The sequence below is a fragment of the Nerophis ophidion genome, linkage group LG08 (assembly GCF_033978795.1).
Source record: "Nerophis ophidion isolate RoL-2023_Sa linkage group LG08, RoL_Noph_v1.0, whole genome shotgun sequence".
Taxonomy (NCBI): Eukaryota; Metazoa; Chordata; class Actinopteri; order Syngnathiformes; family Syngnathidae; genus Nerophis; species Nerophis ophidion.
The window spans coordinates 10,953,850-10,973,328 of record NC_084618.1 but is presented as its reverse complement, the minus strand read 5'-3'; the positions used below and the strand labels follow the sequence as shown (position 1 = coordinate 10,973,328).

Genomic DNA, 19,479 nt, shown 5'->3' with positions numbered 1-19,479 from the left:
TTCACCCCGGTGTCGGTGACTGTGACAATGATGACTATGAGAAACCTTGGAGAGGACCGCATATGTGGGGACCGAAAGCAATGGATGTCGAGCAGGTCTAACATGATGCTGTGAAAGTTCAATCCATAGTGGATTCAACACAACCGTGAGAGTCCAATCCAGAGTGGAGCCAACAGGAAACCATCCCAAGCGGAGACGGCTCAGCAGCGCTGAGATGTCCCCAGCCGAAAAACATTACAAAACAGTACAAAACAGCGCCAGGGGGTTGCAAATTCAAAGTAACAAAAATAGAATATAAAAAAAAAAATATATATATATATATATATATATATATATATTAAACTAAATGTAAAGCCATGGGCTCATTCAGATTCAGTAAATAACTTAAATTTCGAACACAGCCTCATTGTTTTCACAGCTTTTGTGTTGTTAGAGGTAGAGATTGTTTTAATGTAAAGTTCTAAGTCTTTTTTAAAGGCACAAAAGACTGAGAAACTTACATTTATGAATATAAAACTTAGCCAATAGAATAATGAGGTAGCAAAGGTAGAATTCCTTTTCAAATTTTTGTTCATACAGCTTAAAACCAAAAATCACATCTTAACTTTTATCATGTCAGGGCCCGGTTTGCACCAGCTGTGACGTCACGGACGTTGGTACGTTACAAAGTGCACAACAAAGACAAAAAAGGCACCTTTGTATCTGAAATAAACACATTTTCCTTCAAACTGTGCACATTCCTGTGCTCCTGCAAGTGTTATGGCAGCAATCACGACTATTAACTTGATGTTTGGCGGTAAGGGAAGTGAATATAATGCGTGTAAAGACAATAGATGTAGTATTGAAGAGGATTTGATTTAATCACAGGCAGATGGAATGGCTGGCTGAGGAACAACACTCCCTGTTGCCTGTTACGTAACTTGGAATGCTTTTTGCACACCAGAACACACACTTTGTGCACCAGAAGCGCACACTGCGTCCCCGTCTTGGATTTCAAACATTATATTGCTTAGTTGTCTAATAGTGTTTTTCAACCACCGTGCCGTGGCACACTAGCGTGCTGTGAAATACAGTCTGGTGTGCCGTGGGAGATAATCTAATTTCACAACTATTTTGGGTAAAAAAATATTTTTTTGCAAACCAGTAATTATAGTCTGAAAAATGATGTGTTGTTGTTGAGTGCCCATACTGTTAAGAGCTCGGCAGAGTAACCGTGTAATACTCTTTCATATCAGTAGTTGGCAGCAGGTAGCTAATTTCTTTGTAGATGTCGGAAACTGCGGGAGGCAGTGTGAAGGTAAAAAAGTGCTTAAACCAAAATTAAACAAAAGGTAAGTGCCCCTAAGAAAAAGACATTGAAGCTTAGGGTGTAATGACTGATTGGCATAGTAATGCCGGGTTTGTCCCTCCGTGGATGCGTCGACAAGAACACAGCAATGGTACGTTTAAATGATTTATTAAACTTAACAAAAGCAGGCTACAAACAAAAAATACTGGAGCTAACAGACAAAATAAACCAAGGGCGCTAGCGTAAAAGCTAGGAATAGAAAACATAAAAACTAAGACTGGCACAAAGGCACACAAAAAAGGAAAACCAATTCATCAGCGTGCGAGCTTGAATAAAACAAAAGGTTTAGCGTGAAAAGCTAGCGAGAATATACTTACATGAAGTCAGTCAATACTGTTGCTAGAAGGCAAATTTATGGACCCAGACTGAACAAAGAAAAGAGGAAAGCTTATACAGGGAGAAATCAAGGAGAACCAAGTGTGTGTAGAAAACGAGGAGCAGGTGAAATCAATGTGTAACCATGGTAACGGACTAAACAGGAAGTAAGTGGGTCAGAAGAGAATGAAACAAATATGGAAAAATAAACATGTGAAGATCTGAGTCACGGATCGCAGCATAGGGAAGGCTATGCAGAACGAGACTAAAACTGAACTGGCTACAATGTAAACAAAAACAGAACGATGGACGACAGCAAAGACTTACTGTGGAGCAAAGACGGGTGTCCACAATGTCCATCCGAACATGACATGACAATCAACAATGTCCCCACGACGAAGGATAAAAACAAAGTAGATGCAGGAAATATCGCTCAAAGAAAGACATGAAACTGCGACAAAGAAAATACCAAAAAAAGACAAAAAGCCACCAGAATAGGAGGGCAAGACAAGAACTAAGGCACTACACAAAGGAAAACAGCAAAAAAAAAACTTCAATTGAGTCACAGCCTGATGTGACAGGTGGTGACAGTACACCTACTTTGAGACAAGAGCTAAAGTGATGCATGATTGGTTGTGGTTTAAAGCAGGGGTCGGGAACCTTTTTGGCTGAGAGAGCCATGAAAGCCAAATATTTCAAAATGTATTTCCGTGAGAGCCATATCATATTTTTTAACACTGAATACAACTAAATGCATGCATTTTTAAGTAAGACCAACATTTTTAGAGTATAATAAGTCTCTTATTCGTTTTAATAACATTGTTATTCTGAAGCTAACCAATAATAAATCAAATGTCACGTCTGTTGATCATGTTTTTGTTTGGCCATGTGCTGTTTGTCTTTTGGACTCTTTAAGTTCCTGTTTTTCCCACCCCTTTGTCTGGTTTCCTTGGTTACTCATTTTGTCCGCCTACCTGCTTCCCGAGCACTAATCAGAGGCTGTATTTAAGCTTGTCTTTGCCAGTCAGTCGCCCTGGCGTCAATGTGATCTTTTTTTTGCTCTGCGCTGACTTGTTTCATGCCTTGCCATAGTTTCGTGCTTCATGCCATGCCAAGTAAGTTTTGTTCGATTTATGTTCATAGTCTGTTTATGCGTTAGCTTTCTTCCTTAGCCCAAGTTATGCCTCCGCTGTGAGCGATTTTTGTTTGTATCTTTTTTTAGTTTAAATTAAGTCATGTTTTTACCTAAATGCCATGTCCCGAGTAGTCCGTCTGCCTTGCATGACATAAAACACTTCTTACCATTAATGCGACTTCTTGAACAGGTGCGGCAGGAAACGGATGGATGGATTTAAATGCATGAGAATGTTTTGTATTTTGAACGTTATTTTTTAGCAATTCCAGCGGAATTATTCATAAATATCGTGTTCAGCAATGTCAGCTAGGATTTATCTGAGAGCCATATGCAGTCATCAAAAGAGCCACATCTGGCTCTAGAGCCATAGGTTCCCTACCCCTGGTTTAAAGTCATATCCAACAATTGCGACGATGACTTTTTACTGTCAACAGAGTTTCGTTTTTTAATGATTTCTGCTGGTGGTGTGTCTCCGGAATTTTTCAACAGGAAAAATGTGCCTTGGCTCAAAAAAGGTTGAAAAACACTGCTCTAATACACAGGTGTCCAACTCAAGGCCCGGGGGCCAAATGTGGCCTGCAAACACCTGGAAATAAGTGTAAATAAAGTACTTCATATGTTCACACTGAATGTAATTCCATCCATCATCTTCCGCTTATCCGAGGTCGGGTCGCGGGGGCAGCAGCCTAAGCAGGGAAGCCCAGACTTCCCTCTCCCCAGCCACTTCGTCTAGCTCTTCCCGGGGGATCCCGAGGCGTTCCCAGGCCAGCATTATTATCTTTTTATGTCCTGTCCAGCTTCTCAGGCAAATCACATAGTTGATGTAGACGCCAATATCGGCTGTACAAATTTACTTTACAAAAACAAAAGAAACGTGTGGAATGATTCTGTTGTTGCCTTATTTGTATTTGACTTTTTTAAATGGATTTATTTTATCGTTTGGTGCAGCCGGGCCGGAGCAGGAGGTGATAGAAAGAGACAAAAAGGAAGACAGAGGGGGAAACTGTTGGGGAAAGAGGGGGATAAGACAGAGAGACAACAGCAACAAACACAACAACAACAACAATATAACAACATCAGCAAATAGGACATGTACAAATATGATAGTAAAAGTGATAGCAAACAAGCAGTTTGTGAAATAAATAATAATACAGAAATGACAATGAACATTAGATGGATGGATGGATAGATAGCTATATAGATGGATGGATGGATGGATAGATGGATAGATAGCTATATAGATGGATGGATGGATGGATGGATGGATAGATAGATAGATAGATTGATGGATGGATAGATAGCTATATGGATGGATGGATGGATAGATGGATGGATGGACGGATAGATAGATAGCTATATAGATGGATGGATGGATGGATAGATAGATAGATTGATAGAACTTTCCTGATTCCTTCAGGAAAATTATACTACAAATAGAACAACACAAATACCAATAGAAGAATAGAATAGAATGGACTTAATTGTCATTTTATCTGCATATGACGAGATTAAGGTGCGGTAGTGGAAACAAAATATGGAATAAAAATAAATCACATAAGTAATCAAGATAAAAAATAAGAATTGAAATAATCAGACTAGTATACAATACAAACAATAAGCCATCCTGTACGATATACAAAAAACTGTACAATATACAGAACAAAACAAGAGTACTGGAATAATAGCAGAAATAGCAATAATGGCTTCTATTATCAACAATACAATTGTTAGAAATGCAACAATACATATATGTCATAACTTGAAATACGAAAGTGTTTTTTTCGCATTAAATGTGGGTGGAAGGAAAGGTAATATAGTTGCAAATGCATCTGCAGGTTATCCATACATCTCTGTGCCATGTCTGCTTTAGCACGGCCGGTAAATAGCATGTTAGCATCGATTAGCGTAGCATGTTAGCATCGATTAGCTGGCAGTCACAATCAACAAAACTCACCTTTGTGATTTCGTTGACTATCGTTGCAAATGCATCTACAGGTTATCCATACATCTCTGTGCCATGTCTGTCTTAGCATCGCCGGTCAAATGTGAAGACACTCTGGCAGATTCAATGGGGGTCTGGCGGCAGACACTTTCATGGCCAGTGGTGCAACTTGAATCCCTCCCTGTTAGTGTTGTTGTTACACCCTCCGACAACACACCGACGAGGCATGATGTCTCCAAGGTTCCAAAAAATAGTCGAAAAAGCGGAAAATAACAGAGCTGAGACCCGGTGTTTGTAATGTGAAAATGAATACGGCGGGTGTGTTACCTCGGTGACGTCACGTTCTGACGTCATCACTAAAAGAGCGATAAACAGAAAGGCTTTTAATTTGCCAAAATTCACCCATTTAGAGTTCGGAAATCGGTTAAAAAAATAGATGGTCTTTTTTCTGCAACATCAAGGTATATATTGACGCTTGCATAGGTCTGGTGATAATGTTCCCCTTTAATTCGCCAAAATTCACCCATTTAGAGTTCGGAAATCGGTTAAAGGCCTCACCTTTTAATCCTCCAAACATATTGCCGGGTATCGTGGCCAAAAACCTCCATTTTTGTTTCATCTGACCACAGAACTTTCCGCCAGAAGGTCTTATCTTTGTCCGTGTGATGTCAGAGTTGTAGAAATTATTAGAAACTCAAGACAGCCGTCATTATGTTCTTTACAAGTGCATGTCAACTTTTGACCCCGACTGTACATATTTGTATTTTTCAGCAGTTTTTATGATTAAATTGTCACTGTTAAATGACTTAAATACAGTCGGGTCGCAATTTGGTGAAGAAGGAGCTGAGCCGTACGGCAAAGCCCTCAATTTACTTGTAGATCTACGTTCCCATCTTCACTTGTGGTCATGAGTTTTGGGTTATGACCGAAAGGACAAGATCACGGGTACAAGCGGCCCAAATGAGTTTGGGTCTCTCCCTTAGAGATGGGGTGAGAAGCTCTGTCATCCGGGAGGAACTCAAAATAAAGCCGCTGCTCCTCCACATGGAGAGGAGCCAGATGAGGTGGTTTGGGCATCTGGTCAGGATGCCACCCGAACGCCTCCTTAGGGAGGTGTTTAGGGCACCCGACCAGCAGGAGGCCACGGGGAAGACCCAGGACACGTTGGGAAGACTATGTCTCCCGGCTGGCCTGGGAACGCCTCGGGATCCCCCGGGAGGAGCTGGACTGTGACGTCTGGGTGGCATCGTGGCGTGTGTTTGCGTTCTCGTGGTGCAGCGGAGATGGAACACAGTGTAAAGGTAGGAATGATGATTTATTTGTGACTACAAAAACAAACTAATAACAAAAACACTAGCATAAGGCAAGACCAATGGTTTCCAAACTTTTGCAGGCTGGCGCCCCCTTGGCTCCCCAGTAAATTCCTAGCGCCCCCCCCCCCCCCCACCCACAGACACATATGGAAACAAACACCTCTTTCTTGATATTTGGTATGCTGCAATTTGAAACGAGAAAGGTTAAACACAAATGTGTATTTCACAAATAAAACCCAATTTAGTAAACCCATTTATTTTTTAGCAGTTTTAACTGTTTCAGCAACATAGAATGGTAAATACCACCCTAACCAGCTCAACACAACACAACACGGCGCGTTCTGGCGAGTCCCCAATTTCATGTTGACTTGAACTCAAGATGACGTTGACCGCCAGAATGCGGTTTTTATTATAAGATAAAATTCTGAACATTACAAGCTTGAAATTACAAACCTGAGCTTTTGCTTTTGTAGTCTATGCTGTCGGATCTGACTGGGCCAGAGCGGCGTGTGGTAACCGGACCCTGATGCGTCGCCCACTGACTCGTCCTGCTGCACGTGTTGTGTACAAATCGTCAAACAAACGTTCGAACTTCTGACTTCGACTTCGGACTGCCGCCCCCCTACCGCCCCCTTCTTCCTCACCGCCCCCCCAGATCTTTCCACCGCCCCCTTTGGGAACCACTGCTATAGACAAACCAACAGAACTTAGCATAGGAGCTAGAAAGAACAGAAAGTGCTAGTATCTAAACTAGGGACAAGGAAATAAACAACATAGCCTGGAAGCTAATTGAATAACAAAAGTACTTTACCACAATGCGGGAATGAGACGTCATCTGTTGCGTGAGGCAAACTTTAGTCCGAGAACGAAAGGCAAACAAGGACAGGCATATATAGGGGCAGAAATCATCAGGGGCAGGTGCGCGTGATCAAAAACCAGAAACAGGTGACACTAAATGCGTAACTAGGCAACCGAAACAAACCAGGAAGTGCAACCAGGAACTAAAGATGTCAAATACAAAACAGGCTGTGATAACGAAACAGAAACAAAACCAGAATATGACATGGTCCAAGAGGCTGGGGAGAGGGAAGTCTGGGCTTCCCTGCTTAGGCTGCTGCCCCCGTGACTCAACCTCAGATAAGCGGAAGAAAATGGATGGATCTTTCAAAGTTCGTCCATTGATTAGCTTTAAAACATGGCTTTTACAACCCAACAGCTTGGACGTATGGACCAATGTTGCGCTTTGACCCCCACCCCCCCGCCTACCCAGTAACAAGCCAAAGGTCACGCTGGGTGAGCCTCCCGTCAGTGATTGTGTTGTGTTGATTTCGGGGGGAGGGGGACTGTGACTGAGCTTTTGCTTGGAGGAAGCTGGCGAGCTGCCTGCATGATGTCACGGTTTGTGCTGGAAAGATCGCGTACTGACTAGGGTGGGCGGAGTTGCTTTAAAAAGCCCACGTCTCTTTCACTCTATTCAAGTATGCGGTAACTAATATTCCACTGAGAGTCCATTAAAATTGGTGTTTTATTTCATTTAATTATGCGAGGCTGTTCTAATCCATCCACTGGGAAAGTACCTTAAACATCTGCTGTTGTTTTTTTTTTGATAATTGACCTATATGCTTGTTTTGTCTCAAAGTGGAAAACCCCATGTTGATGGATAGCTACCACAGTGGAACACGTCCAAAAAGGTTTTATCTACAGTGGAACACGTCCAAAAAGGTTCTAATTATGAGAAATCCACAGGCTCTTCATCGTAATTCCGCAACGACAACATGACCTCCTTTGTGGTACAGACCTGTGAGGTGCCGCCGTCCTCATTTTGAATATCTGACAATCTAATACAGGGGTCGGGAACCTTTTTGGCTGAGAGAGCCATGAAAGCAAAATATTATAAAATGTATTTCCGAGAGAGCCATATAATAATGTTTAACACTGAATACAAATAAATGTGTGCATTTTTAAGTAAGACCAACATTTTAAGAATATGATAAGTATCTTCTTCTTTTTAATAACATTGTTATTCTGAAGCTAATGAATGAAATAGTTTTTACCATTAATGCGACTTCTTGAACAGGAACGGTAGAAAACGGATGGATGGATTAAAATTAGGGATGCACCGAAATGAAAATTTGTGGCCGAAGCCGAAACTGAATCAAACTTGAGCGCTTGGCCGAAGGCCGAATACCAGGGGTGCCCACACTTTTTCTGCAGGCGAGCTACTTTTCAATTGACCAACTCGAGGGGATCTACCTCATTTATATATATAATTTATATTTATTTATTTATGAAAGAGACATTTTTGTAAACAAGTTAAATGTGTTTAATGATAATACAAGCATGTGTAACACATATAGATGTCTTTCTTTCACGAAGACAAGAATATAAGTTGGTGTATTACCTGATTCTGATGACTTGCATTGATTGGAATCAGACAGTAATGATGATAACGCCCACATTTTCAAATGGAGGAGAAAAAAAAGTTGTCCTTTCTGTACAATACCACATGAAAGTGGTTGGTTTTTGGCATCTAATTCATCCAGCTTCCATACACTTTACAAGAAAAACATTGGCGGCAAATTCCGTAGCTTGCTTGATTGACATTCACGGCACCCGAGGGTCTTGTGAGATGACGCTGGCTGCTGCCAGTTCATTATTATGAAAAAATGACAGAGAGGAAGGCGAGAAACACTTTTTATTTCAACAGACATTCGCGCTGTCCCTTCCGTCAAAACTCTAAAGGCCGACTGCACATTTCCTATCTTCACAATAAAAGCCCTGCTTCATGCTGCCTGCGCTAACTAAATAAGAGTCTCGGAAAGCTGGCGTGCACAAGTGATGTGCACGCCAGCTTTCTGAGGGATCGCTTGTGCACGCCAGTTTTCCGAGACTCTGTATTTAGTTAGCGCAGGCAGCATGAAGCAGGGCTTTTATTGTGAAGATAGGAAATGTGCAGAGTTTTGACGGAAGGTACGGCGCGAGAGTCTGTTGAAATAAAAAGTGTTTCTCGCCTTCCTCTCGGTCATATTTTCATAATAATGATCTTGCAGCAGCCAGCGTCATTTCACAAGACCCTCCGGTACCGTGAATGTCATTTAAGTGACGTCTTGGTGAGGATTGATGATCACTAATTTTTAGGTCGATTTTTTTTTAAAAGCCTGGCTGGAGATCGACTGACACACCCCCCGCGGTCGACTGGTAGCTCGCGATCGACGTAATGGGCACCCCTGCCGAATACCAAATACCGAATAATAAATGCAGTTTTTCACAACTTTTTTATATTGCATAAATAGCCTAGAATACATTTTTAGACGTGTTTTTCAAATAAAGTAAATTTTTACTGAATATTGACATTTTTTAATATTCCAGTAGCTTTTGCGTTTTCGAAAAAAACCAAAACAGTTTTTCATTTATATTAGGCCTTCAAACAAAACATGCATTCCAAAAAAAAATAAAGTGCATTAAAGTGGATAAACCCACAACAAATGAATTATTGTCCTTTTGGCAAAAGTCTGCTTAGCCACAGTAGATATGCTAATAATGTAAACAGAAGGCTCAAGTAAATCTCAATAAGTGTGTGCTTGTAACCTCATACACTTATACAGGTAGCCTACACAACAGGCTAATAATGTAAACAGAGGCCCCACTAAATCTCAATTAAGTGTGTGCTTGTAACCTCATACACTTATACAGGTACACAACATATCCCAGGCCAGAACAGATTTGTCAATAACAGTACTTCAGCTTCAGAATAAAAAGAAGGAAACTAACTATGTATAAAACAATTTAAATTTAACACTGCACGTTGGTTGATTGAGTCACCGCGTCAAAAAATTGCGTCACACGCCACTATTCGGCCTTGCTTTTAACTCATTCCACCGAAAGCCGAATGTGGCCTTTTTTGCCATATTCGGCCGAATATATTCGGTTACCGATTAATCGGTGCATCCCTAATTAAAATGCATGGGATTGTTTTTGTATTTTGAACATTAATTTTAACACTGTGATTACCAGCGGAATTATTCATTACTTATCGCTGTGTTTTTCAACCACTGTGCCGCGTGCCGCGAGATACAGTCTGGTGTGTCGTGGGAGAGATTATGTAATTTCACCTAATTGGGTTGATAATATTTTTTGCAAACCTGTAACTATAATTTAAAAATGTGCTGTTATTGAGTGTCTGTGCTGTCTAGAGCTCGGCAGAGTAAGCGTGTAATACTCTTCTATATCAGTAGGTGGCAGCAGGTAGCTAATTGCTTTTGTAAATGTCGGGAACATGTTATGTCGTGATCACAATATGCGGGAGGCAGCATGTAGGTAAAAAGGTATCCAACACTTAAACTAAAAATAAACAAAAGGCGAGTGCCGCTAAGAAAAGGCATTGAACCAAAACAAAACTAAAACCGAACTGGCTGCAAAGTAAAGAAAAACAGAATTCTGGACGACAGCAAAGACTTACAGTGTGCGTAGCAGACGGCATCCACAAAGTACATCCGTACATGGTATGACAATCAACAACGTCCACACAAAGAAGGATTGCGTCCGCACAACTTGAATAGTCTTGATTAAGGATGCACCGATTAATCGGTAACCGAATATATTCGGCCGAATATGGCAAAAAAAGCCACATTCGGCCTTCGGTGGAATGAGTTAAAAACAAGGCCGAATAGTGGCGTGTGACGCAATTTTTTGACGCGGTGACGTTGGGATATGTTGTGTACCTGTATAAGTGTATGAGGTTACAAGCACACACTTATTGAGATTTAGTGGGGCCTCTGTTTACATTATTAGCCTGTTGTGTAGGCTACCTGTATAAGTGTATGAGGTTACAAGCACACACTTAATTGAGATTTACTTGAGCCTTCTGTTTACATTATTAGCATATCTACTGTGGCTCAGCAGACTTTTGCTAAAAGGACAATAATTCATTTGTTGTGGGTTTATCCACTTTAATGCACTTTATTTTTTTTTGGAATGCATGTTTTGTTTGAAGGCCTAATATAAATGAAAAACGTTGTGCTTTTTTTGAAAAGCAAAGGCTACTGGAATATTAAAAACATATCAATATTCAATAAAAAATTACTTTATTTGAAAAACATGTCTAAATATTTATTTTAGGCTATTTATGCAATCTAAAAAAAATTGTGAAAAACTGCATTCATTATTCGGTATTCGAAATTTTCATTTCGGTGCATCCCTAGTCTTGATTGTAAAAACAAAGCAGGTGCGATGAATAGCATTCAAGGAAGACATGAAACTGCTGCAGGAAAATACCAACAAAAGAAGAAAAGCCACCAAAATAGGAGCGCAAGTCACACAGGAAAACAACAAAAAAACTCAAAATAAGCTACGGCTTGACAGTACACCTACATAGAGACAAGAGCTATTGCGAGAACAATTTTTTTTTTTGTGTCAATATCAGCTACTGAGTTTAATTTTTTTTAATGTTTTCTCAGAATTTTTTTCAATGAAAAAAACGTGTTTTGGCTCAAAAAAGGTTGAAAAACACTTGACTTATCGTGTTAAGCAATGCCAGCTAAGATTTATCTGAGAGCCAGATGCAGTCATCAAAAGAGCCACATCTGGCTCTAGAGCCACAGGTTCCCTACCCCTGATCTAATAGCTCAAGCTATGTCGCAATACTGTGGACAGTGCGACTAAATCAGGCCAATGACCATGAATTGCACTTCGAAGCGTACTTTGCACGGCATTTACTTCAATGGCCCGTTTCAAACAACCTCATGGCGCAAAAAAAAAAACTGCGACCGACATAACGAGTCAACAAACATGGTCACACATAACACAACCTGCTCACTCAACTTTGTGGATTAATTGATTGAGACTTTTATTAGTACATTGCACAAATCAGTACATACGACGAACAATTGACCACTGAATGGTAACACCCCAAAAAGTTGTTCAAGCAACTCAGGGTCCACGTAAATATATTTAAAAAATGCGCACGCACCATGCATTTTTTCCCCAGAATTACATCTTTTTAAATTGACTACAATGCATGTTGGGAAAAAAAGCAAAACAATCTCTCCACACGTATCCATGGTTTGGCACATTTTAGCCGCTTGATATTTCTTATTGATTACACAGGTATCGAATGCTTATACTAAAAAGTAACAGGAGGCGAGTGCCGCTAAGAAAAGGCATTGAAGCTTAGGGAAGGCTATGCGGAACGACACTAAAACTGAACCGGCTGCAAAGTAAACAAAAACGGAATGCTGGAAGACAGCAAAGACTTACTGTGGAGCAGAGAAGACGTCCACAAAGTACACCCGAACATGACATGACTATCAACAATGTCCCAACAGAGACAGATAAAAACAACTGAAATTGTCTTGATTGCTAAAACAAAGCAGGCGCGGGGAATAGCGTTCACGGACGAAATTGAACTGCTACAGGAAAATAGCAACAAAACACTGCAATATATGACGAATCCACACTAATAATTGCATATTTGTCGCATGGGCAGATAATATCAAAGTTTAAAACATGTGGAATTTCCTGTATTACATACATGTTTTTCTGTCAAAATGGAAAGAATGAAAAGATTTAGTAAGAACGATGAAGTAGTTAGTTTCTAGGCGTGGTCCGGCAGGATCGTAACAAAGAGACGATTATACAAATCGGAGGGTAAAATAACAGGTTCATTCCTGTGTCAAGGTCTGGAACCTTCTCTGTGAAACAAACGTAACAATAGCAAACAACACTGGCATGTCTACGTGATTACAAGCTAACATACCTGAATAATTCCACAGTGTGTCCACTGATGACACATGTTGCACTCACACTATTATGTTAGATCCACTATGGACTGGACTCTCACACTATTATGTTAGATCCACTATGGACTGGACTCTCACACTATTATGTTGGATCCACTATGGACTGGACTCTCACACTACTATGTTAAATCCACTATGGACTGGACTCTCACACTACTATGTTAAATCCACTATGGACTCGACTCACACACTATTATGTTAGATCCACTATGGACTGGACTCTCACACTATTATGTTAGATCCACTATGGACTGGACTCTCACACTATTATGTTAGATCCACTATGGACTGGACTCTCACACTATTATGTTAGATCCACTATGGACTGGACTCTCACACTATTATGTTAGATCCGCTATGGACTGGACTCTCACACTATTATGTTAGACCCACTACGGACTGGACTCTCACACTATTATGTTAGATCAACTATGGACCGGACTATCACAATATTATGTTAGATCCACTATGGACTGGACTCTCACACTATTATGTTGGATCCACTATGGACTGGACTCTCACACTACTATGTTAAATCCACTATGGACTGGACTCTCACACTACTATGTTAAATCCACTATGGACTCGACTCACACACTATTATGTTAGATCCACTATGGACTGGACTCTCAGACTATTATGTTAGATCCACTATGGACTGGACTCTCACACTATTATGTTAGATCCACTATGGACTGGACTCTCACACTATTATGTTAGATCCACTATGGACTGGACTCTCACACTATTATGTTAGATCCACTATGGACTGGACTCACACTATTATGTTAGATCCACTATGGACTGGACTCACACTATTATGTTAGATCCACTATGGACTGGACTCACACTAGTGTGTATTTACATCCCTAGATTAGTTGTCGTAAAATGTTCCTTATCACATTACAAAAGGGTCCCACAGCTCACCGGATTCTAGTTCATTGAAATACTGGATAGTGTTCAAAGGAGACACATTTCAATTGAAAAACTTGCACACAAAACACAGCAAACAAATGTAAAATGCACAGCCAACTATTTAAAATATCGCTCTTTTAAAACAACTTCACAGTGAAGTGAAGTCATCTACTGGAGAGTTTGGTGCAGTTTTTGTTTGATGAGCTTTTACTGTTGCTGGCCTTTCACGTATGGATGACCTCCTTTACTGTACGGGAGAAAATAACCTGGAATATGTCAACTATTCATGCAGTGAGAAATAGTCATCATTAACAAGTAACTTACTTTTGTGGCTGATTTATTTTATAGTATGATCAAAAGCAACCTTGAAGTTGGCTGAACAGGTTTTTTAAAATTGTTGCTATAGTAACAATTTAAGTCTGTGGGCTCAAACATGGTGAAGAAGCTGTGAAGTGATTTGTCAACCTTATCAGAACAACTTCTGCTGTTGACACAAGCCTTTCACCCCCCCAACGTGACACATCCTTCACAGGAATAGTGATTAACTGTGACTTTGTTTTTCATAGAAACTGTCTCGAGGACTTCCTTAGCAACCGTCACATTTGTCCAGATTTCTTCATAAATGTACAGTATAGCGGTACTAATACAGTGCCGCTGTACTAATGAATGAAAAAAGCTACATATTGACTTTGAAAAACACAGGTACTTTTTTTCCTCATGACATGGCTGGTAGTATGTGCCGAGGGGTGCCTGGGAGTCAACACACACACATCGCACTTACAAGCAGAAACAAACTGGAGACAGAAAAGGGAGAATGGAAGTATTTTGGCTTAACATCCAACAATAAAAATGAAGTTATAAGCACCTAAGCAAGCAGTGCTTCAAAAAAAAAGGTATATGTGTATATATATGTGTATGTATGAATATATATGTATGTATGTATGTATGTATATGTGTATATTTATGTATATGTGTATATATATGTATATATGTGCATATATATATATGTATATATGTGTATATATATGTATATATATATAGATTCTCGGTTCTTCCGAGGATGTTGTAGTCGTAATGATTTGTGCAGTCCTTTGAGACATTTGTGATTTGGGGCTATACAAATAAACATTGATTGATTGATATATATATATATATATATGTGTGTATATATATATATATATGTGTGTGTATATATATATATATATATATATATATATATATATATATATATATATGTGTGTATGTATGTATGTATGTATGGATATGTATGTAAATATATGTGTTTGTATATATGTAATATATTTGTATATATATATATGTATACTATATATATATATATATATATATATATATATATATATATATATATATATATGTATGTATGTATATATATGTGTTTGTATATATATTTAATCTATTTGTGTATATATATATATATATATATATATATATATACACACAATTTCCCTTGTGGATCATTAACGTTTGTCTAAGTCTAAGTACATACATACACATATATATATATATATATACACATTCAGATACACACATATATATATATATATATATATATATATATATATATATAAAATCAATATAATTTGATATTAAGAGTATGTGAAAGTTCAACTTCTACTTTGTTTACTTCCATGACGACCTATACCTGTCGACTGCATATTGTGATCACGACAAAGCAATTAGCTACCTGCTGCCACCTACTGATCTCCCACGGCACACCAAACAATATATCATGGTACACTAGTGGTTGAAAAACACTGCTCTAGAGGATCATATTCGTAGGTTTAGCGACAATACCTTTCATCTTGCTCCTTCCTGTCGGGCATAATAGACACCAGTCATGTGATCACCACTTCAGGGTGTGCCCCAAGGCTTTGTTGTTTGTTTAACTCTTCCCCTATTGTGCGTCGCAAGGTTACTGAGATTTGCGACAGAGTGTTTGTTTTTCAAGTCGAGGCTCAGCGGAAAACACATTCCTGCTCTCCCCGGCGACCCTCGACCCCGAGTACAGTCCGTGCGGACTTGGAACGCACTTGACTTCATCTTCAAGGACCAAGGACGAGGGTATTTATCTACGCCGGCGTCTTAGCTCGTCGAGCCTGACAATCGGCCGTTATCAGCCTCAAGTGGCACCGGCTTTGTCCACGGCCCCTCGTGGCATCTTTTGTGGAAAGTCGGCACAGTGGGGGGTTTAGGAACTCCTGAGGTTTTCACAAGCTGGTAGTGTGTTTGGCTTCAGCAGGGAGGCCGCTGATAAAAACCAGTGCTTCCGCCCTCTCAAGTTGTCGGCGCATTAGACATACGAGTATTACTTTGGTGCGTGTATTAGGACCGCAAAATGGCACCTTTTAGCAGACATTGTCTGGCGTTTTGTTTAGTAATATTATGCAAAAACATTTTTATTACTGTCTGGTACCTGCAGATGTGTATTTGGGATCTGCATAATTTGTGCGCATCCGCCATTGTAGTCCGCCATTCTCTACCTTTTTTATGTGGTAGTGTAAAGTTCTTTTATTATGCAAAACCAATTTTTATTACTGTCTGGTACCTGCAGATGTGTATTTGGGATCTGCATTATTTGCGCGCTTCCGCCATTGTAGTCCGCCGTTCTCTACCTTTTTTATGTGGTAGTGTAAAGTTCTTACTTATATTAAAGTTAAAGTACCAATGATTGTCACACACACTAGGTGTGGTGAAATTTGTCCTCTGCATTTGACCCTTCGCCTTGATCACCCCCTGGGAATCTGTCAGTAGACTCGCTATCAAAACACTAAAAACTGTAGTGTGTTTACATAATTGACACACGGAACTTTAGTTATTAGAGGGTTCCGGTCGGTCGTTTTTTCACGGCCTTGTTGTTGTTGCACTGGTGAGCCACGTGAGCTCCGTTATTGATTGAAGTAAAGTCTGAATGTCATTAAAACTGTTAGCTCTATCTCCATTTCATAAAGCAGTGTACAGTTCAGGGGTTGGGAACCTTTTTGGCTGAGAGAGCCATGAAAGCCAAATGTTTCAAAATGTATTTCTGTAGGAGCCATATAACATTTTTCAACCCTGAATACAACTAAATTCGTTTATTTTTAAGTATGACCAACTTTTGTATAGTATAATAAGTCTCTTATTCTTTTTAACAACATTGTTATTCTAAAAATTAACCAATAACAAATATAATACTTCTTACCATTAATGCGACATCTTGAACAGGTGGGGTAGAAAACGGATGGTTGGATTAAAATGCATGAGAATTTTTTGTAATTTGAACGTTATTTTTGAAACTGTGATTACCAGCGCAATTATTCATTACTTATCGTGTTAAACAATGTCAGCTAAGATTTATCTGAGAGCCATATGCAGCCATAGGTTCCCTACCCCTGGTTTAAGCATTAGACACTTTTTTACCTGCACCCTGCCTCCCGCTGTTTCCCACATCTACAAAGCAATTAGCTACCGACTGCCACCTACTGATATGGAAGAGTATTACACGGTTACTCGGCTTAGTTCGGTTCGGAGAGTGGCCGTGCTAGCAACCTGAGGGTTCCAGGTTCGATTTTCGCTTCCGCCATCCTAGTCACTGCCGTTGTGTCCTTGGGCAAGACACTTTACACCCCTGCCCCCAGTGCCACCCACACTGGTTTAAATGTAACTTAGATATAGGGTGTCACTTTGTAAAGCGCTTTGAGTCAGTAGAGAAAAGCGCTATATAAATATAATTATCTGAGAGCCATATGTAGTCATCAAAAGAGCCACAGGTTCCCTACCCCTTGTTTAAGCATTAGACACCTTTTTACCTGCACCCTGCCTCCCGCTGTTTCCCACATCTACAAAGCAATTAGCTACCGACTGCCACCTACTGATATGGAAGAGTATTACACGGTTACTCGGCTTAGCTCGGTTAGGAGAGTGGCCGTGCTAGCAACCTGAGGGTTCCAGGTTGGATTTTCGCTTCCGCCATCCTAGTCACTGCCGTTGTGTCCTTGGACACTTTAAGCCCCTGCCCCCAGTGCCACCCACACTGGTTTAAATGTAACTTAGATATTGGGTGTCACTTTGTAAAGCGCTTTGAGTCAGCAGAGAAAAGCGCTATATAAATATAATTATCTGAGAGCCATATGTAGTCATCAAAAGAGACACATCTGGCTCTAGAGCCATAGGTTCCCTACCCCTGGTACAGTTCTTACTTGTATATGTCAGTAGACTCGCTATCAAAGCACTAAAAACTTAGTTTACATAATTGACTCACGGAACTTTAGTTATTAGAGGGTTCCGGTCGGACGTTTTTTTCACGGGACACATTTCCGGCCTTGTTGTTGTTGCACTATTTAGTAGGGATGCACCGATTAATCGGTAACCGAATATATTCGGCCGAATATGGCAAAAAAAGGCACATTCGGCCTTCGGTGGAATGAGTTAAAAACAAGGCCGAATAGTGGCGTGTGACGCAATTTTTTGACGCGGTGACGCAATCAACCAACGTGCAGTGACGTTGGGATATGTTGTGTACCTGTATAAGTGTATGAGGTTACAAGCACACACTTATTGAGATTTAGTGGGGCCTCTGTTTACATTATTAGCCTGTTGTGTAGGCTACCTGTATAAGTGTATGAGGTTACAAGCACACACTTAATTGAGATTTACTTGAGCCTTCTGTTTACATTATTAGCATATCTACTGTGACTAAGCAGACTTTTGTCAAAAGGACAATAATTCATTTGTTGTGGGTTTATCCACTTTAATGCACTTTATTTTTTTTGGGAATGCATGTTTTGTTTGAAGGCCTAATATAAATGAAAAACTGTGCTTTTTTTGAAAAGCAAAGGCTACTGGAATATTAAAAAAATGTCAATATTCAATAAAAAATTACTTTATTTGAAAAACATGTCTAAATATTTATTCTAGGCTATTTATGCAATATTTAAAAAATTGTGAAAAACTGCATTCATTATTCGGCCAAGCGTTTAAATTTTATTCGGCTTCGGCCAAAAATTTTCTGTTAAGCCTTGGCGAGAATGAGGACTCAGGTGCAGAAGGGGGACAATTGACAGAGGCTTTATTTAAGTTTTTTTGAAATCTCTTTGAACAGAGTGATTAAAGCAAAGCGGCTATGGAATCTATGATAAAGAAATGGGCAAAACGCAATAAACAGAAAATCACTCCATAGGGAGCAAAAAGGCAATAGCAAAATTACACACAAATCTCCTAACAAAGGAACAACAATCTATGATTAGCTAAAAAAAAGGTAAATCACTCACGCAGAGGAGACAAGAACTTTTTAACAGAAAGTGCGCTATAAAAAGCTGAGAAAACTACAAACTAAAGCGCTCCAAGAGGAGGGGGGAAAAAAAGAAGGCAAAGCACTGAAATTAGACACAAAATTCTTGACCAAAAAACTTTAACAAACAAAATCACTCTTTCTCAGAGGAAACAAAGAAATCAATAAATAAGGCAAGGCAATACTTAGCAAAACTTGGTTCAAAGCTGTGGACAAGGCTGGAGGCACGTAGCGAGACGATATACTCTGGCACAAGACAAGAGGAAGACCAGACATTTATACACATGAAGGAGGGTGACACAATCAGGCAATCAGGAGAGACATCAGACCAGTGAAACAGGAGGAAGGGCAAGTGACCTGAAACGAGAGGGAGAGTTAACCTTTCAAAATAAAACAGGAAATGACAAGACAACATGAAACCAAACAA

The 19,479-nt window shown here is 39.8% G+C and overlaps 1 protein-coding gene and 1 long non-coding RNA gene across 3 annotated transcripts in view; one reads left to right on the top strand and one right to left on the bottom strand.

Annotated features, from left to right (window-relative positions):
* The window catches only part of LOC133557311 (uncharacterized), a 106,473-nt gene extending 99,363 nt beyond the window's left edge, over positions 1 to 7,110 (bottom strand). Inside the window, exon 1 of the long non-coding RNA XR_009807743.1 lies at positions 6,865 to 7,110. This is a non-coding gene — a long non-coding RNA (uncharacterized LOC133557311). The remainder of the gene's footprint in view (positions 1 to 6,864) is intronic.
* Positions 1 to 19,479, top strand: part of cdc42ep4b (CDC42 effector protein (Rho GTPase binding) 4b) — a 52,457-nt gene that overhangs the window by 1,749 nt on the left and 31,229 nt on the right. Inside the window, exon 1 of one of the 2 annotated variants that reach the window (XM_061907679.1) lies at positions 15,690 to 15,847. The exons of the other annotated variant lie outside the window; for it this stretch is intronic. The gene's annotated coding sequence lies outside the window, so the exon portion shown is untranslated. Of the gene's footprint in view, positions 1 to 15,689; positions 15,848 to 19,479 lie in introns of those variants that run through there. 2 annotated transcript variants of the gene reach the window in all.